This window comes from Puntigrus tetrazona, chromosome 17 (assembly GCF_018831695.1).
Source record: "Puntigrus tetrazona isolate hp1 chromosome 17, ASM1883169v1, whole genome shotgun sequence".
NCBI lineage: Eukaryota > Metazoa > Chordata > Actinopteri > Cypriniformes > Cyprinidae > Puntigrus > Puntigrus tetrazona.
This window is the reverse complement of record NC_056715.1, coordinates 10393669-10415685: the sequence shown is the minus strand read 5'-3', so window position 1 is coordinate 10415685 and position 22017 is coordinate 10393669. Positions and strand designations below refer to the sequence as shown.

Genomic DNA, 22017 nt, shown 5'->3' with positions numbered 1-22017 from the left:
TTCAGTTTTTAGCCATAGCATTTTCTTTTTTGTTTGTTCTCATCTGTTAAAGTCTTTATTATAAACCAAAATCGCTTTCTTCTAAAACATAAACTGAAAGTGAGCTGAACTTAATGGACAGGTCACAGGCACAAACATTAACGGAGAATTAAACATCTGATTCTTCTGAGAACTGTATCGTTTAAGCAGTTGTGTCAATTATATGATATCTGTAATGGTATTGTATATGACATTTTTGAGTAGTGTTCATTAAAAAAAGTTAAACTTTTTGTGTCGCTCAGCAAGGTTTTATCTCAAATTTCTCTTAAATTCCATTGCATGTTCAGAATGATTGTTTTGATTTCGGAACATTATAATTTCATAAACATTAAAGTCTCTACATATATTGATTGACAACACAATTTACAAATAGTTAGAACTCATACATTGCTCATACACTCATGCATTTTTATTTTGAAGATGCTGCTAACAAGCTGCTACAGACTAACACAAAAATGTGCATTCACGTACTTGAATATTCAGGCAATGAATACAGTCCGTATATAGCAATTAATAAAAAAGCTACTTCAAAATAGCAAATTTTATAAAAGAAAAAAGGGTGAATCACAATCACTTTTGACATCATGATTTTCAAACGTATCCATTGTTGTATTATTTGACAGTCGATCACCATTATAGTGATTAGTGCAACAAGCTAGTTAGTTATTACCATTTTTAGCCAATTCAGTTGAATGTAATACAAAAAAAAACATACTTTTTTATATTTAGTATGTTTACTCTGACTTAGTTAACTAATTGTGAAGACAACATTACATGGGCACAATCTCTTGGTTATCAAATATTCTCCCTGGTTGATCATCTAATTGTTTTCCCATCCATCTTTTTTAGAGGACAGAGAAAAAGTGTTATGGGATGCATTCAACCATCTAAATCAAATGTATACCTTCCCCGTTTAATATAAGGTGACAGGTAGCATCTCCTCCAGTCTCTTATTCTCTGTGTGTGTTTGTGTGTGTGCACACCGGCCCTCATTTTCATTATGTATTGGCAAAATGTCATCGCCAAAACTTTAAAAGCTACAACTTCAACAGAGCGACACAGTCAGCATACAAAGTTATTGAGCACTTTAAGAAATTGTGGTAGGTTGGAACTTCTTAATGGCTCCATAAAGCAGAGATCTGGGGTGCAGGAGTCACTATATCACCGTGGTTTAGCCTCACCTCCCTCGCGGGAAAACGACTGCAAAACAAATGGGGCTCAGACAAAGTCATATTTTATGGCTAACGTAAAAGTGCCCTAAAGCTGCACCAACAGCAAGACGCTGCCAATGTCAGAGAATGCGCTTCCTCAAGGATAAAGCCTTTCCCTGCCTCACGTCGCTCCCTCCCGCACCAATAATTCCTGCCTCGATCCAGCAGGCAACAGACGGTATAAGAGTCATTAGTCATTTTTAGTTTCTTACACATACACCGTTGGACACAGCCGAGGTTTACAGGGGATCAAAGATGACAGCAAGGTGTGTGTGTGTGTGTGTGTGTTTGTGTGTATCAGACATAAACTGACACTCCAAACGTGGCAGCTGGTTTTTGAATGAGCTGAAAAGGAACAACAGCAGATGTTCGGTATTACACACAGTAAATTAATGACAATAATTCCAAAAAACTCCCAAATACTTATAATTAAACTAGACTTGGAATTTTAAAGCACTTCAAATAATTGTCATTTAGTCCAGGATAAAGCTGGATCTGGGTCTAACGAACACTTGATTTTCTGTCTAACAAAAGTGCAAAAATATATACAGTAAATGAATGAATAAAAAAAAAGGTCTGATGTTCTAAAGAAGGTCAGTGGCATATATTAATTATATAAAACACTACTTGTATACATTTATTTTACTGATAAAAGAAGGATCGTCAATCACATATGATTAAAAAAAATTCTCTCAAAATTTCACATTAAATCAAATGTATCATGACATTTAAATAAATAATACATTCAAATGTAAAATATGTATTTTTATAAGGCAAATAATATCTTATTTGAAAAATATTTTATCTTCAATATATATTGATTAAATTAGTGGATTATTTTGTACACTTTGGACTAAAATGTAACCCCAAAAATGATTTAAAAAACTGTAAATGTGACATTTACAATACTAGATGAAGAGAACAGAAGTTTTTACAAGTTTCATGGCTGAAAATTCAAGTGATGTGTCACCACATTTTTAGAATGACGCATGTGAGATAATTAGATGTAGCCTCTCAGACCAACACTTATCAGCAAAAACAAACCAATGATATCAAAGGTCTGTGTGCAGAAGTAGATATCAGTTGCTGTTCTGGTACGCTAGTCCAATATGTTAACAGCACAGCTAGGACGGGTCTTGTCATTATTGAACTGGAATATTTTGTGCATTGATAAAAGGTTCTGGCCTGACTTTAGCCGTTGAGCTTTTGTGAGAAAAACGACTGCAATATCCGCCCTGCTGTTGTATCAAGACAATATTCTACAATAGTCTTTTCATTAGAGAAATTTCACATCACTGGCGTGTCTAATCAGGCCTTCCTCTTTTCCGCTGACAAAAGCCTGTCGTTCTGGAGGTCTCCCAAATGCAACTGGGGTTGAACAAAAGACCCCTCAGCTCAGATATGAAAGATTTCATTGTTTCCAGTGCAATCAGTCATGTTTATGACAGCTCATTAGGAGATGGACAGGAAGTTGCCGTATTTGGCAGCCAGCATGCTTATCTCCTTGATTTTTAATAAGACAGTTATCTGAACGATCTAGACTCTCATTGAGTCTTTATGGGAATGTTGGAGTCTTTTGTTTTGGGGGGTTTTGACTGTGCTCACTTCACAGGACTGTGGGTAATTGTGCGCATATATAGTATGAGTTATAGTGAGTTTCAGTCTCACACTACCATCACATTTTAGATAGTTAGAAGGCCATGGAAAAGGATTTATGCACTGCTGCGAGGATAGAAAACAAGACTCCTTCGCCGTGTGTCTGTATGTCTTGATGCAATAAATATAGGAAGGTATTTCTCAACAAAAGCAAAAGGATTTAAGAAGCTTTTCTGTTTTGTTCACTTGTTCCCAGATAAGAACAAGATTGTCCTTCAGAATCCGTACTTAAAGTGATTCTTTTCAAACCTGTCTGTTTCTTCTGAATCAATTCGCCTGTCTCACGTCTCGTGTGTCTCTCTGAAACAGAGTAGAATAGCCCCACACCTGAAGCAATCCCAGCATGTTTCAGATCTTGGTAATCCTTTGTGAGACTGGAAAAAGCTGCATGGAAGTGCAGAGATGTGGCCTTCATGTTAAATAGATGAAACTAAGTAAAACTTCAGGGACAAATATGTAATTGAAACCTTCTAAGGGTTAAGAGAGAGCTGGCAAGAGAAGGTAGAGAGAAAGAGAGAGAGAGACTCAATTTCATGGAAACACTGAATTTTTCAGAAGTCTTTTCAGTAGTGAAGAGGAAATTTCCACATACCGGTTTAAAAATGCCAACAGCAATACTGCTCAACTATATGGTCTCAATATAGTTACTGGATGAATAAAAAACTTCAATATGAAAAGAAACAGTTAATAGTTCAATACAGCATAGGGGGTTGGAATTTAAGACAGTAAATCTATGATCTACAACAAGGCCAGTTATAATAATAGTTGGTTTGCAGCAAATCAAGATAATGCTTTCTAATGAAAAAAAGCATTTTAAAAAAGCATTTCAACGAACATTTGCTTATTGAATACATTATTTTTTTTATTTCTTTTTATATATAAATTAAATGATATTATTCTTGTAAATATTTAGCTACAGAATAAATGTTAAATCATAATTATATTCATTATAATTTCCTGTCTAAATAAGAACATTTATTGAAAAGTACTGAGATTACTGTTTTCACCCCATTTCATTTATGAAATTTTTAACTAAACAGTTATATATAATTATTGCATTACTTGCATCACTCATACTCAGCTGTGCTGCACAATCTGTAAAATACGTCTGCTTGAAAAAGGTAAAGAGGGAGGAAAAACAAAATAAATTTATTTTAAATGAGAAGAACAATTTTGCTGGAGGGCCATTTTCTCAGCTCCCTATGAAAAGGTCAGTTGGCTGGTTCATGTATTAAAATGTGACTACTGATAATTGGTTTTTTATCATTCATTAAAATTTACAATGCTCCAAGGCACAAAACTATTACCGAAAACATTTTGCTGAAGTCCAAGGCCTTTCTGAGAAGAACATTTTGTCCACTCCTTTCCTTCTCTCCTCCACACTCATCCTTCTCTCCTTCATTATTGAGTATGTAATTAAGTTACTTCAGTCCTTTCCTGCCACTATCACATTCCCTTTATTCTGCTCTCTCTCTCTCTCTCTCTCTCTCTCTCTCTCTCTCTTCACACCGACTGTCAGGTTTTGTGCGTTTTGTTGGCCACTTGCCCTTTTTAGCTGGACCAGAATGAAGGCACTTTTGTAGCATATAAACAATCGAGTCATAACGCTGGAAGGGCAGATCTCTGGCATCCACATCTATATCCCTAAAAAAGCACTAACAGAAAACAATAGTTTCTTTTTTCCCATTTGTTCATTCTCTTTTTAACTGACTGAAGTGTGATCCTAAGATGTATCCTGTCACCTTTAGATATATGGATGGATAGTGTTGGCTAATATTTAAGCCTTTAAGCCCTTGAAAAGTCCATAAAATACAGTTTTGCTGAATGAAGATTAAAAAAAAAAAGCTTTTAGGTGTATCTAACCTGACGGAAGAGAGTTGACGTCATCCTGACAGATGGGGTGGGGAGAGGCGGTCACATCAGGCTGTGCCCTGTAGTGTGTGTGTATGTGTGTGTTTTGACTAGTTGCAGTTGCCTGACTTTGGCTGAAGACTCAATGAGGCAGGAACAATTCCAGGGGAATTGTGGGTAATTGTGAAGCATCTGGTCTGGGGTGCTGGATCTGTTGTCAGGGGGAACACAGAGAGAAGCAAGTGAGGTGTGTGAGTGTGTGTTAATACATGAAACTGCAGAAAACAGAGGAAATATGGGGATATTATTATTGTTATTATTATTAATGATTTACATGAACATGCATGTATTTAACAGCAATTTTTATTATGTTTAAAAATATGATATGAATTGCAGCCTGATTACATAAAAGGCTCTTGCATGAAATTAAGAAACTTCAAGTGCTGGTATTATGGGTTATGAAATAGTTAGATTATACATATTTCGAAATCCCTTCAGTAACTGGTCAATTTCATTTTATTCACAAAGCAGTGGCTGCGTATGAAATGCCATACTATCATACTACTATTATTTCTGCGGTATCCAGTATGTATGCTGTTCATAGTATGCAAAGTTTGTGTATGCATGGAATACCCGGATGACGTACTATATTTGCCAGAATCTGCTAAAAATAACTCAAGTCCACTGAAATCAGTACAGAAGCATGTGATACCATACATCTCCTATATTGCAGTATGCTGTGTGTACAATGTGAATATTATGTGAATTTTCTATATTCATGGAATGGCCGGATAACCTGCTATATTGGTTGAAATTTGATGTATGCATCCAACACACTCCATCTTCACCAGTTTCATCTTTAAACACGTCAGTGAACTGGAGGTGGGGAATAGTAATTATAAATAAAACACTTGCATATGTATATCCATATATATTTAAACCACAAACTATGTCTGTATCTAAAAGCAAATACGTATGACACAAATTATGCTTTAATCTCTAAGGCATGTGACATTTCCAATCAAGTCAAATGACATCACCTTTGTTTCTATAGCGCTTTATACAGTACAGATCGTTTCAAAGATAATAAATAACAATAATACTCCAGTAAGATAATATATAAATAGCATATAAATAATATTTTTATTATGCAAACAGAACACAATCCCGCTGTCAAGCAGCTCTAAAAAGAAACAAAGTGTGTATTTACTCTAAGGATAAAAAAAGTAAATAAAAGTGTGTTGGCAGATGTTTGGCTGTGATAAACAGCACTGCAAAAGACACATCCTTTCTTTGCAGTATCAGTGGCACAGCGAATAAAACACGTGAAATTTTTGAGTTCAAGTTTGATTTCGTCTTTTGTCAAAGTCGTGCTTCACATACCAGAAAGGCATTTATTTTATATATTAGGTGGAAATAAAATGCCTCATTAATAATACATTGTTATTTGGTAATATCATTAATATCATTATTCAGTTAAAAAAGGTCAGTGCTGATTTAGTTCTGTCCAATATGTAAAGTTGACCAATTATGATTTATTAATTGGGGAATATAGCATTATGAAGTCTTATTTTACCTTTTAAGAGACATTAACTTTATAAACAGTGCGCTTTCAGATTAAAGAAATGCTGGATGGTTTCATTCACTTATAGCGGTGTTACACACTTTTATATTTTCAAAAATACATACTAGCAGCACGTTAATTCAAAAATAAGATATAAATATTCAGTCAACCTTTGGTGCAAAGCAAAATCAGTGTAGCTATAAGACTTAAAAGATATCTAATATAAAATTATATTAAATACATTCAGTGATTCGAATATTAGTAACAAGATCAGATACAAACAATACAAAAATACATTATGCTTAAAAAAAATTCAAATCAAGCACAATTGCTCTCTCTTATGATTTAATCCACGCATTATGTTATAGTTTCTAATACAATACCAGCCAAATAGTTTGCAACCAAAGCAACTTTTTACTAATGTACAGTGTTTGTCAGACATGAATATGGAACCCTGCACACCCACACGTGAAAACACACACACACACACACACACACACACACACACACACACACAGACACAAACAAGCTCAAAGCATGTATTTCACTTTTGCCATCTCTCGGTTCATATATGAATTCCTCACACAGCAGCGAGGAGCTCAGAGACTGAAGAAGTCACAGAGACGTCTGTCTGTGTAGGGGAGGAGAGGAGCAGACACTTTCTCCCTCTCTATAGTTAAATGACCTCTTCTGATGTGAAAGCTTTGCAGCTCTGCATTGAGCGAGAATATAACCTGCACAACCTTTTGACCTCTGAGCTCTTCTTCACACTTAGAGGGAAAAAAGAGAAGACCATTATGACATCTAATCTGTCTTAAGAATTCAAAAGGGGCTTAAAATGCCTTCACTCTCTCATATAGCATTGAATATACTCTTTTGAGTGAATCGCTTCACAAATAAAACATTTACGGTAGCTATTTGAGTCCTTGTAACACATTCACCATTTTTTATAGCGAAATATTCTGTTAAACACAGCTATTCATCAGCGGTTATGATAATAATGTTGATTTAGGGTACATTTATGTTTTCATGTTTGATATTAGAACCTAACAGAGATTAAATCAAAATTCATTTATTCAAAATCCAGCATTGTTTTTGTGCCAGACAGAAACAGCTGAATTGTGTTTGCTTACATATACTTTTATATATTGTAGCTTTATTTTTTTTTTACTGTTTTTTTAAGTGTACTGTCCTACTTAAAAAAGAAGAGCAGCTAGTTGAAGTACTTTAAAATCAGAAGTTTCGGGGGAGATACAGTAACAAAGCTTCTTCCTCAACACTGATCAAGTGTATGTGTGAACAAACAATGAATCCCAAGCTCACCGCAGACCCAGTTAAAAGGCCTGAGCGTCTGTTAAATGGATGCGAGATTCCTCAGTTAGACAGCAGAAACGATAGTACCAGGATTTTAAAAGACTTGCGGCTCTGCAGTGTCATAATTCAGTCTTAAAATGCCTCACTGAGCCAACCACATGGATCTGATTTCCTCGGCTAAAATAAGAGTACGAACCCAATAACGGATACACAAGGAGAGGGAGACATCCAGAAACCAAGGGTGGAACTCGCATGTGGCTGAAATTACACCTCTGGCCGATGTTTTGTGCAAACAAATTAAAAACTACAACTAGCTGTGTATATCGAATGGAGGTCTATAGTATCAAAGCGCAAACACATGGTCAATAATTCAAATGATTAAAAACGGTGCAGAATTACTGTGTTTTTTTCCTTTCTTATTAAGACTGTGTGACCAAATATGGATACGTAGGGGTCTCTGCAGTGGTTTGACTGTGGCTCAATCAATATTCAGCTGCATAATTGATGCGTCAACATAGATTGACACTGTCCTATTGACTAGAATGAGCACATGATGTACAAACATCTAAAAAATAGTTATGGGTTTAAGACATTTATCGTAAATGCAATTATATTCATGGATAAAGGCATCTATATAAACACATGCATTTGCAATTATTCATTCAGCAGACGTTTTTCTTATCCAAAGTGAGTTACAAATCAGGAACATGAGCAATTCGTCATAGAGAGGAAATGAATATGAGAAGTGCTAGTAGTAATGCAACGTTTCAAATATTGTTTACAATAGAACAAGCTAGAACAGAGAGGAACTAAGAAATAGCATCGATTGATGAGAAGACCTGGATATGGATCGATCGATAGATTAGTTGAAATATAGTAACTAATACAGAATACATTTAAAAAATAAATAAATTAAAGGTTTTAGCTTAGATTTTAGATTTGAGACATGCATATAATAATATGATTTTTAGAGCCAGCATACGTGATCTTTAATATTTTACACAAAACACAAATGATGGAGAAAATGTCATTATTCAGGGAAGAGAAGAACACCACACGACACATGACTCAAAGGGAACAACAAATCCAGTAACAACAGCGCACATAATAGAGTAAACAATGAGGTTGTAATTTGCATGATTTATTCATGCTGTGGTGCATGCTGGGAAACACAGTCCAGCATCAGTGAGATTCATCAAATTCCCCTCATTTAAAGATAAACAATGCAACTTTTGCAATCATAAGCATACAAAAAGGAAAGCATGAAAGCACAAACATGAAAGTTTTACACAAGAAATATTGACCGTGGAGAAATGGGAACAACAAATTTTGTGCGTAATGCGCTTTAAGTTCAAATAACGATACACTGAAAGATAACTATTTGATTGTGCTAAAGTAGAACTATTACTAGTAGAACTCTACTTTAGCTACATTTTAAATATCTTTCCGATATTATTCAAAGACCACCAATCATCATCAATGCATTGTGCACAAGCAGCACAACAAACACAGTTTTATTATCATTTTAGTTAGTCTTGAGTGATGTGTCAGTTAATACACTAATAGATTTAAACTAATCATAGCATGAAATAAATGTCTTTTAAATGTATTACTATTACTGTGGAACACCAATGCCTCAAACTACATTCATCCACACAGAGAAGTAGAGCCGAAGAACAAGCACAACAATGTTGTTTTATGTGGCACAATTTTATGTGGCGTAACCGCTGAAGGGCCAAAAGTGTAGCTTAAAGAAGGTAATCAGTTTCCACTGATTTAAAAAAAATATCCAGTGCTGCACATTATTTTTATCCCAGATACACCCAGAGAACAAGTTACCTTACACCGTGCTCCAACTGTAAAACAATGTTTTTTTTGTCACACCTGTAATGTAATAGTATGTAGAACAGACACTCAAGCAACACACCACAATACTGTCACCACCTGAGAGTTATTACTCCCACTGAAAAACTTCTAAAGGTTCAGAAAGGTGTGCAGGTGTCTTTCACTTTATGCAGCTCAGTTTCACTTGATTTAGTTTGGTTCTCGTTTATATCGTTTCCATTGTGCTTATGAAAAACAGTGTAAAGAGGAAAATGTATCCCCATCTGCTCTTCAAATTGAGCTCTTTTGTGCTTTTCACACAGTTTTTTCCTCTTTCATCAACTTCACCAACCACAGACTTCAGATTTCCTTTTGCTGCTCTCTCTCTCTCCATCTCTCCTCTCTCTCTCTCTCTCTCTCTCTCTTCTCTCTCTCAGTGCAGATGGCAAAGGCACCGCAATTCATTATTCAGATTCGACTTCATCATTTATAATGGAGGGTGATGCATTTCAAAATGCCTCTCTAAGTCGTGACAAGTGAAACCAGTCTAAAATATGAAGCCCAGCCAGGCCCGAAGGCTGCAGAAACTAAAATCAACACATGGCTGGTTTTAACTGGTCTTACACCCATTTGGAAATGAATGAGTGGGTTTTATTTGCAGTTTGTCTCAAGGAAATAAATGCCACCATCTCTAGTTTTCTCCTCAGGAGAGTATGTTTGCCTCTATAAATGCGTAGGAACCCTCTGTTGAGGCTGACTGGCTGGTGGATCTCAGAGCAGCGTGAGGGGAATGAGAAACCATGTGATGCTCATAAGCATTAAATTTAATTGTCAGAATGCAGTGGAAATGATTCAGAAACTAAATTGAAGGCATCATCCTTCGTGGTGAAGCCAGTCAATACTAAAACAAGATAAGGTAAAACATACAAAATAAAATATAAATAAACAATGATATTCATATATTTAATAATCTTAAAATAAAAAATACAATGATATATCTATATTAAAATATTAATATCATATTATATAAAATAGTGTAGAGAAATTAAAAGCAACAACCAATATGGCAATATTTAAACGTTTCATTCAGCACTAAAATTAATTTTGCAAGATAAAATATAAAAACAAATAATGTTAAAAAATTTAATATGAAAAATACATTTAATATTAAAACAGTAATATCAAATTTAATTAAACTGTGTACTAAAACATTTTAACCAATATTTGGTTCTATTTTTATGCTAATTACAATATCAAGGTGTACTTTTTAATAATATACTAACTTAGAACTTTTCATACGGAACAATGATGCTTTAATATCATCTGCCACTTGTGCGCTTGCATAAGCATTAGGCAGCTGTCTATATAGACAGCATGAAGAGAAGACACTCACTAGCTTTTGGAACAGAGCTATAGACACAGATCTGTGTGCTCAGTCTCTATGGAAGCGCACTGTGACCCTGCCGGAAATGCTGTTCAGTGGGATGCCAAAAAGATCCAATCAGTGTCATGGCTCCCAGTAAGCCATTCGGCAAATCAAGAGGAACAAGTGACTTAATGTTCATGCCCATCTTCTGTAGCAGCAGCAGTGTGCCAACAGGAGACAGATGCACATTACACAATGCACGAGTAACCAGAAGTCAGAGGCCAAGAAGCCAACACATGTGCATGCATGCCAATAAACACAAGCGTAAAACACACACTAATGAAAAAAAAAAATGAAATTTAAAGCATTTGAAGAAAACGTGAAAGAGGGAGTCAGAAAGGGGTAAGAGAGGGAGAGAGAGAGAGAAAGCGCGGTGACGCATACGACTCTGAAATAGACTGGAAATGACATTTTGCAAAGCGCTTCCCGCTATGAGAGCAATTTTCCCAATGATTTAACCTCAACCGGCATTTATTTTGGTGAACTGTGAGCTTAAAAACAGCTCGCTGCATGAAAAAGCCACTCTCAAAAGAAGAGGAGATTTTCCCCAAAAATGAATGGGATTAAATGCACAGTATTTTTTTGGGCAGAATTCAAAAGTTCAAATTTGCATTAATAGTCTCTTTTTATTTTATCTCCGCTTTTCATTAGCAGCACATTGTTATGATGCTCTCTGTATGTTTAGATTTCTTCTTGATTATCTTCTCCTATAATTGAATCTCTTTATCAATATTTCATGCATTCTCTCAGCAGAAGAGGGGCCAGATTGAACAGACAGCAGGTGGCATGATTCCCTACACAGCTAAGAGGCCACACAGTGCTAACTTCATTACTTCATGCTGGCCTGACCACACGATCCCGCTCAAAATAAATACATCTCTGACGTCAAACAGGACAAAACCTGATTCTTCTGAATTTGAGGTTCATTATTTTTAGAGAATTTGAGCAAATGCAGAACTGCAGAACTCCGGCCTGCTTTCAGTGAAGAAAACCGACAGCTTGAACAACTTAAACCGGTTTATTAGAGTTTGCTCATCTGGTTTGCTGGATTTAGAGGTGTTTTGGGAATTTATCCAGCTGGCCATCTAGCTAAAGCACCCCGAGAACCACCTTAGAAAAGTTTACGGTGTTTTATTTTTTGGTATAGTAACTCTATAAATGTAGGGCCAGGACTGAACCTTGTTTAGTATGTATGAAAGACCGCAAGAATGAAACAGAGAAAAATGGTTATGGCTAAAAAGTCCAGACATAACCTCTCTAGAAAAATGGTATCACTATGTGAAAACATGATTTTAGACCTAATAGCAGCATTAACAGTCTGGAGGTGAAATATTATAGCACTTAGACAGTTAAGTACCATCTGAGAGAAAAAAACAAATGAGAACCAGACACAGAGGGCAAACGTGGAAAAGGGGGTTAAACACAGAGAGACTAAATCAGAAAATTTCACAATATACAGCAGAGCAGTTTAATGTCCTGTCCCACAATGCAATGTGCTCAACTAGATATTTTATATCCGGTGTGACTAGATTACATTTATATAGGTATACGTATATAAAAAAAATAAATGTAGGTGGGTCCTCCTCGAGAAAAAAAGTGCGTAGTTGGCGCAAGCTCCTCAGTTCGTGTCCCCCTTTTGCCGGAATCGTTCTTCTACCTTTTCACATCTCATATTGTCAGAAATGCATTTTTTTCAATAAAAATAAAAATGAACGAAATAACTGAAAAGCTAAAATAAAAGGTAGGGTAGGGATAGGTGTATCTGAGCAGCAGAAGATGTTTTTGCTGCGTCTCGGAAATGCAGCAGTAACAAGTGAAAAGAGTTTGATTGCTCATATGTAGTGGTGGTGCAGGATATACTCTCTTCCACATCAAGCTGCTTTGTGTATATCAATAGCATTTTCTGTATCTTTGCACATCATTCAGTAGATTGCGTATTAGCCAAAATCATGTACAAATCTGCATTAATTAAAAAATGTGAATAAATGCTATTATTCTTAAAACACATCCAGTAAAGACAGTGATGTGATCAGCACTGAGATGCAAGCCTGTTCATACATGAGAGCACGTCAAGGGAGGCATGCAGAGTGCTAAAATCATAATTATTATTACTAATTTAAATAAGAACATCATAAACCTTATCATAAACCTTTAATTCCAAGTAAGGTCCATAAATTAATGTATACCTATTTCTCCAGGCACCACTATACCAGTGCATATATAGACTCAGAAAGAGCCAAGTGGAATAGAATTGAGGAAACGGCTAAATTGAGTTTAATTTAGGCAGTGGCTAAATACTGTAGATAGAAATTAAATGCTATTTACACTAAGTGAAAATAGCAATGTATTCTATATGCACTAAATGAAAATAGCAGCATTATTTAGTGATGTGGCATTTACACGAAGTAGAAATAGCATTTTCTGCTATTTATACTACTTATTGCAAGTGGCAATTTGCAATCTGCACCTTATAAAAAAGAAAGCAACTTGTTGAGTCTAAACGTTTATTTTAATTGAAAATTGAAAACCCTACCCAATTATTTTAACTTTCTGATTATTTTTTACATAAAATTGGAACTACAATTCATTAAAAGTATTAAATATTTAAAATAATCAAATAATTTCTGTATGTTTACTTTATTTTCAATGTGGAAATAAGATGAATGTATTCATGAAGATTAATATTTTCGCTGAATGTGCGAGATATCTGATTCAATAGCAGTTAATGCAGGTGAATAAATATAAAGGGCATTAAAGAGTAATATTATTTACCATACAAACCAGTGTGCTTATGATTATCTTAATAAATTAATACAGCATAACAAATGTGAGTTCGCTGTATCATGCAGCATAACAGGTTTGGTATACCAAAAAAAGAAGCCTATAGTGAATGCCACACATATTTAAGTAAAAAATGGTCACGCACTCTCCATTTCTATTTTTGTAGAATATACATATTCTCCATTATATGCAAATTTGCTATATGCACGGGACACTCTGATCTATTACATTTGACCTACATAATGTATCCCACAATGCATGCACTCACCACGACCTTCCATTTCCAGTTGACCGGTGAACCAGAAGTAATATCAGCCATGATATTTATCATGTCTTTTTATCTATTATTTAATGAGGCAACCAAGAGTCTAGGCCAATTTCATAAATGATAAGTAGACATGACTCGGCACATACATATAATGAGGTCATGTGCCAACAATCTACCATTCTGCAGTTTGAAATGTTGCATAATGCATTCTGTTTCACTACTATTTTGAAAAAAACAGGCAGTGTGCAGTGCACAGCACTAAGCAGTAGATCAGTATTTTGGAATTGGAATGGAGGTTTGGCTTGGAGTTAAAAAGCGTGTGTAAATGTCAGCTGGTCAGTACACACAAGCCTTCAAAACCGAGAAATTCATTACAAACAAATCCAACTCACCAGAGAGATTCTTCTCCCGTGTTCCTCATGCTGTTTTTGGTCTAATTTCGCTACACTTACAGACAAAGCGGTAAGATAAAGAAGAGCTGAATGGGAGTAGAAATGACCAATTGAATCGTACCAAAGAAAGAAATAAAGGATTGCAGAAGATGACATTTCTATCGATCGCAACACATATTCTCCCTGCGGTTGAGACTGCTAATCTCAGGGGCTGTGATATTGGCTCTTAGTGAGCGGCGCTGTGCGTGCCTGTCAGACATGTCCAGACACCATGTAAGCTCTTGATAAAGTTATTGTTTTCTCAGACATGGACATGGATTTTCAATTTCTCCCTTCACTCTCATACTTTCAGGGGCGCACAATCGCTGACACACACCCAATTGCAAGATAAGAATTTACTTTCTTTTTGATCATCACATTGAAAAAAAAAAGCGTGGCTCTTTCATGTGAAAAGCACATTAGAGAGAGAAAGAGCCAGGCAGACAGAAGGGGAGAAGCATGGGGTAAGTGAACGGGATGTGACGGATGCTCTCCCTCCGAGTGGACGGTCTGGCCGCGTCTCAGGAATCCTTCCTGTTCCTGTTTGTTGGCCGGAGCGAGTGCTGTCAGCGCTGCCAAAGGCGTGCTGGGTAACACTGACACATTGCAGCCAGCCCAACTCGCTCGCACCAGGAGGATGGGAGAGGAGGGAAGTGGAGAGCGCAGGATGAATGTGAGGGAGGGAAAGGAGATTAGAGGACGGGGAGCTGAAGAGAGGCAGAACCCCTCTCTGTGCTCGCATATGTGAGAGGAGAGTAATCTCAGAGTGGAGAGCGGAGGAATGCCGAGCGAAGAGACGTCTAGGTGTGAAAGGAGAGAGGGAGAGATGAAAGGAGTGTGGGAATGGGCAGAAGGGAGTGAGATGAGAGGCGGCGTGCCGAGAGAGACACATGGAGTGTAGTGTGTGTTCTGTTCTCTTTCAGTAACACACAGCGGGGTCATCTGCCCATGACCAACACCATTGTGATAGTCTGTGCAAAGAGGATTTGTGCCTAACTAACACAAAACATGTTTGGTATGAACCAGCATGTGGCCAAGATAGTTCGCAAGCTATTCCGGTTTTATTTAATAGGATGGATTATTCGAAAAACAAGAACTCTGTTATTAGGTAGTCGAGAATTCACCTGCATGTCATATCACTTTGTTTTCCTACAAAGAACACAAAAGGAGACGCAACAAGAGACTCAAACTAGTATCATAAATGTAGCCGTTAATCACCCATAATCTTCAACTCCATGGAGCCATTAACCAGATTACATATGGAAAAAATCTAATCAGTCTGATTCATGAACGAATCGCTCACATTACTGTCATAAAATGTCTCAATTCGTTGAAAAGATCTGACTCAAAAGAATGAGCTGTGTATGAATCAGACATCACTTACTGTATCTCATGAACTCTGCCAAAATATTAAAAAAAGACTGCCATTTATTTCTCAACAAAAAGGACATAATGGCATAATAAGGGGGGGGGTCAGGGGATAATTAATGACAGAATTTTCATTTTGGGATGAAACTTTGCCTTGGTGAGCATGACAGACTTTCAAAAACATATACATAAAAAGAAAATCCTATTGACACTAATGTTATGTTTGAATGTTGAATATGCAGCATTTGAGTCAATGCGTGTAGGCATTGATTTCAGATGGCTCAAATATTGCCTATGGACAAATTTTATGACAAGTTTGTTGCTTTCCATTCTTTTGTTTCCAGGCAGCTATTCATTGTAATTGCATAGAAAAGAGTCCATTGAAATCTTTTCTTTTTGTGCATGAAAGGATTGGAAAACATAAGGGTGAGTAAATTAAGACAATTTGGATAGACTATTCCTTTAACTCGCTTCTTCTGATGTGGTCAAAGAAAAAGCATTTTCCCCATGTGAGATTTGAGGCCTATACCAACAGTAACAGACACTGGTGATTTTCAAACTGTCCCGTTCTCTGGGTGCGACTACTCGGTCCTAGATGACCTTCAATTTATGACACAATAAACCACATAAAACTCTTGGTGGTTAAGGCAGGGGGGATTGTGGGTAGTTCTGACTCATTTCAGACGTCTTGTTTTCCCATCATGCGTTTCCAGACAGAATGTAGCGTTCATGGCGCTCTGGAGAGCCTGATACACAGACCTCTAGCCAAAACGTGCTTTGGAGACATGCACATTCATTTTATAAGAGAGATGCCTTTAAAACATGCAATGGCAAGAAAAAAGTTATAGTATGAATATATTTGAAAAACTGAGTGTGTTAAATCTGTTTCAGAAAAATAAATTGTAACCAAAAAAAAAGCTTTCTACATATTTTTATATGTTTACGTATCAAGTTGTCTGGAGGAATCAGCATTTCTATGGCCATCCACCCCAGTGTTCATGGATCATAAACCGTATATTGTAGCGTTTCCACATTTTGTTCAGGTAGAGTCTGTTCAGCACTCTTGTGGAATTTGTGTCCTTATTATTTAGACTGGGGAGCCTCTAGGAAAAACTGTCAGCAAAAAAAAATGTTTAAAAATCAGCACCCGCCGACAGGCAAAGTTCAAAAGCTTCTCACTTTCTTCCCAGAACACATTCACATCCAGGCAAAAAACTAAAATCACAGTCCTTTCTCAGATTACAAAATATATCAGTATTGCGTTTTATTATGTATTATCATTATTCAGTTGTTTCATTACACAGTTGTCTGCAATACTTAAAGGAATACACCTTTTTTTTTTTTTTTTTTTTTTTAAATAGGCTAATGTTCCAACTTCCCTAGAGTTAAACAGTTGATTTTTACCATTTTTGATTCCATTAGCTGTTTTGAATCTACTAGCTGTAGCTTAGCATACACTCAATCTGATTATATGCACTGCATAATATCATTGCGCCTGCTGCAGCCATGGTATGGCAGCAAAGTTGCTTGATCATTCCACTGGAAGGAGAGTAGCTGTATCAAAACTTTTCATTTCACGTCAGTCTTAGTACACAATGTACATATAGAAGAGTCAAGTTTTAAATATAAAAAATAGTCATTGTTGAGAGTAATGCTAAAAGTCTAATCTGATTCAGTGATCTGTTAAGCTACAGCTAAATGTGGTACCTCCAGACACGGAGATAGACTGAATGGATTCAAAAACGTTAAAACTCTAAGTGTTTAACTCTAGGGGGTTGGAAAATGAAAAAAAAAAAAAAAAAAAAAAAAAAAACAGTGGAATGTTCCCTTAACTTTGATTGGTCAATCATAGCATTCAGCCATTTAGCCCATGTAACTTTCATTCATTTCATTTCACACAACAGGAGAAATTTTAAGTAATGGTCATGCTGCTCTTTTCGATACAACAGAACTATAGTGGCGAGTCTGTCAAGCTCCAAAATGTATGAAAAACATTTTAAAAATCAAACCACGTTCCAGGTTTTCTGAAACCATATGATAGTTTTGTGGTAGTATGTCACATCGTGTCACAATTTGACTTCCAAATGGTGAGATGAAGACTTCATTTCGCTGTGATTATTGTGGACAATAATGGCGTTAAGTGACTCTACTCCTGACATCACAATCAATATCACAGAGACCTACATACAATAGAGACAATTGAGAAGGTTGAAGGGAAAATGAGAGAGAGAGAATCCATAATAAATGGTTGTCTATAGGGGTTTTACTGTGTAATATTCGGTGAGCGCTATTGACTGATTTCGCCCCATTGAGAGGAGCACAATACCAGAAGTGTCAGCTGCTCTATGCTCTGACAACAGCTCAGACCTGCAGTTACAGCTCTGACAGAGGAAATATAGATTAATAAAAATAAAATCAGTCTTGGACAGCCTCTCATTCCCATGTCTCTCTCCCATAGCTGTTAATAAAGCAGCTCTGCACCATTCCAGAGTAAGCAGAATGAGCTGTACATGTTCCTATAGTGTACAACAGCATTAAAGGACCGCTTTGGATTTTTTTCTTTAAAACAACGAATAATTTTTATTTTAATTTATTTTGTTTTTGTTTTGTACTGCTCTCTGAGGTCCACTTACAAAGTTATAAAATATTATTAGATGTAATAGTCTATTCTGTCCTGCAAATGCCCACTGCTCTGATTGGCCAACAGTTTTGTATGTTTGATAGCCTATGTCCTTTACAGATGGATGCTGCAGTTATTTAGGTTTAAGAAGCATAAATACTAATGATAAAGATAAAGCCATGCGTTTCTCGAAACTCATACGTGTGAGATAGAAGTTGAATAAATAAAGAAAATTTAATGTACTTAAAAAGATAGTTCCCCCAAATATAAACATTTGATGTTTATCTGCTTACCCCCAAAAATAAGTTATATATACATAGTCTGTGCATCTTCTTGCTTGATGGCGGATCACTTTGGCGAACTTATGCATGCATTACCTCCACCTATATCTCAAATGGACCGTTGATACTCCTAATTGAGATTGTTTAAAAGATAGGTGGTGGTAATGAACGTGGTGGTGGTGGTGGTAGCTTCTATGTTGTGACAGAAAAAAAGGTTGAGGAGAAACCTCTATCATGCTATTCGTAACTATAAAAATAAACATTTTATTTATGGGTTTCATTTTTGCTGTCGCACCATAGGACACAGTCCAACCTTTATTTGTCAACTACCCTTATATAGTTGACACAGGATTGTTACAGCTAATGGCAAAATTAATGTTTGTAAATGTAAACTGATATTTCCTACTGAACCACTAAAGTAAAATACAGACGTAACTGACTTAATAACATTTTTTAGCTGGTAAAAATATGTTCTAATCTTCTAATATATTTGTCCACGAATGTGTATACACCCTTAAGGAGGTAATGTAACCCTGATGTACATTACAAGTGTTCGATGAGGAAGGACTGCTGCTGTGTGCAGATGTTTACAGCCAGAAGGTAATTAATCTTCTCACTATACGTTTGCCTTCATATGTGCAGCTGGTCATACATGGACCAGAATAACTCACAATGGAACTCTCTAATGAGATAAGAAAAACATGCACAAAACTCCTGTGAATTAACAGCAGACATGGCGCACATGTCTCACATATGAGATAGCAACGACTGCCAACACACACAAAACATCAGATTTTATAATCGTCATATGATATGACATGTCCTACAGAATCTCTCTCTACTCCCACAGATGTAATCAATATCCAGGAATGTCACTGTGAGGGTCACATGGAAACCTTCCTCGCTAATGTTAGTAATTTCCTGCTGCCTGACAGGCTCCTGATGCTGATGGCTGAACAAAATCGACCACAGAGCTGAGCATCGTGACACCATGTCTGCTGCAACCGCAGCTCCAGTGCTGTGCTAAACACACACCCTGCTACCCGGGTTATGGTTAACCAGGGCGCTGCTAATTTTAACACTCTATCCGGTCCACACCATGTCTGGAGTCCAGACGTTCAACTACTGCTGATGAAAAGTACAAGAAAGTACAAGCTCAGTTCTCTGCAGCACGCCTTCATGCCTCCAACCTGTTCTGTTTATTGGCTTGATTATTAATGTGAAATGAAAAAATCATGTATGATTAAAAATAAATTACAAAAGAATCTCATGAAATAGAGCCTGATACTCAACTAGTTTTGCTTCAGGGATTGAATTCAACGCTGCAGCCAGTCAAAACAGACCATGTTTATCCTTGTTGCTAGTGAATCTGTATTTAATGTAGTCTGGATCAAGTTTTTATATGCTTTGTATGGTTTTGTTAATGGTTTAAAAAGATGAGGGCATGACACACAAAGTGTCATGTTGGTACTGGTCTAACTTGACTGGTGAAAAATGAATTTGTAGTGAGTTTCATTGGAAAACTGTGATGTGATTCTAACTAGTGTTGTTGCTGTAAACTACAACTAAAACTATTAAAGCCGTTTTCATCAATTAAAATAAAGTTTAGAAATGTTGCCTTGGCAAATAATTAGGTTTATACTTAAAATAAGCTTAAAATATAATATATAACAACAAACTAATAAAAATGTCAAAACAGATAAAAATGAAAATTACTAAAATTGAAAGTAAAAACAAAAAAAAAGCTTATTATAGCTTATTCAAAGTGTTAATAAATATAATAAAAGTATGTCAAGAATACAAAAATGCTAAAATAGTAAAATAAATTCTGACCATGCATGATTGTAGCTGCATTTTCTGGCAGCGTTAGGCATCTTTTTTTCTCTTGTTTACTACCCTATGGCCTAAAATATTTTTAGGTTGCAACCCACCAGTTGAGAATGACTGATCCAGAACTTTAGTTGAACTCTGCATGGGTTCAGTGCCATGTTGATCTGTGAGGGAAAATTATTTTGTACATACTTAGCAATAAACACCTTGAAAGCTACACTTAGAATTCTATTGGATTCCAAAAAACAATAAAATTGAAATTTAATTAAAACTTGTATATGTTGACTGCACTTCACTTCAGGTATAAGTGCCTGCAAAATATGAATTGCAGAGAACATGCTAGAAATAAATGGCAATCAATGAGCTGCTGTGTAACCCAATTTTTCTAGAGACACTTACAGATTAATTTTGCACCTTTCACGGACACAACCTGAGATCCACTTTATTAATGGTTACCAGGCAACGACCAATCCACTGACAGCTCTAAAGCGGACAGAGGTCATTGAGGGTGGCATCCTGTTTGGCACTGGGTAATTGGGGCAAATCACTGTGGGCTGAAAACACACATGACCTTGTGACCTTATGGTCCTCGGGGTTATGACTGTAACTGAAATCAAAACAGCCATATGTGCAAAAAGGAAGAGTTTGTTTATGCATGGGCACTATGTGTTTGGTTCAGAGACACAAAGCTGAAATACAGACAGAAACATGACTGAAAAGAAGGATTTTAGTTGGGCAAAAGATGAAAGATGAAAGTCTTCAGTGAGCCTGGGGCGTTACAGGCCACTAGATGGAGAAGGCTGAATGGAGGAGGCTGAGTCAAAGGGAAGGCTGCAGAAATGAAAATGTCAAAATTCTTGACAGAAAAGTAAGTGAGACAAAGTGTTTTAGTGTGTGCAAGAGAGAGAATGTGTAAATGTATAAAGGAGTCAGAGGTACAATGAATAAAAGACTAGCTGAAAGAAAAACTGAATTGAGAGAAATTCTCCCAAGGGTAGAAACCGCAACCCCTCATGTCATATGACAACCATGAGGCAACAGTGATGTAGCTTGCTCACGCTCACGCACACACACACACACACACACACACACACACACACACAGACAAAGAAAGAGAAAGAGAGAGATCCAAGTGCTCTTCCTCTTCCTTAAAATATCCCCAAAAGATCTTTGCTAGCAGAAAGTTTTTACTCCACATGCCTCAGAATTAAGAACATCAAAGTTTGCTTAAAAAGTATGCATTAAGTTCGCTTCTAGCACATATAAAAATTTTAAATTAACAATCTAACAAACCACTGAATACCGAGTTGTATCATTCATCATTCCCCTGATTTTTGTCCAATGAATTGCATAGAAAGATAATATCCCTCAAATGGTGAACTACATATATGTGATGCAGCAAAAATCCACTGGCTCTTTAAAAATTATGCAAGTCCTTTGTCGAATCACCAGACAGTGAGCTGCATTTGTTGAGTCATTTCAAGAGATAAAACCGGCAAAATCTATCACTTTTGCTACCAATTCTTCATGCATTGTTCCAATGATTTGTGTGA

The 22017-nt window shown here is 36.4% G+C and overlaps 1 long non-coding RNA gene across 2 annotated transcripts in view; it reads right to left on the bottom strand.

Annotated features, from left to right (window-relative positions):
- Window positions 1-22017, bottom strand: part of LOC122362386 — a 46983-nt gene that overhangs the window by 9979 nt on the left and 14987 nt on the right. The window contains exons 1-2 of one of the 2 annotated variants that reach the window (XR_006253101.1): window positions 14327-14566; window positions 4770-4968 (exon numbers count right to left, since the gene is read on the bottom strand). This is a non-coding gene — a long non-coding RNA (uncharacterized LOC122362386). Of the gene's footprint in view, window positions 1-4769; window positions 4969-14326; window positions 14567-22017 lie in introns of those variants that run through there. The other variant, XR_006253100.1, reaches the window with a different exon arrangement.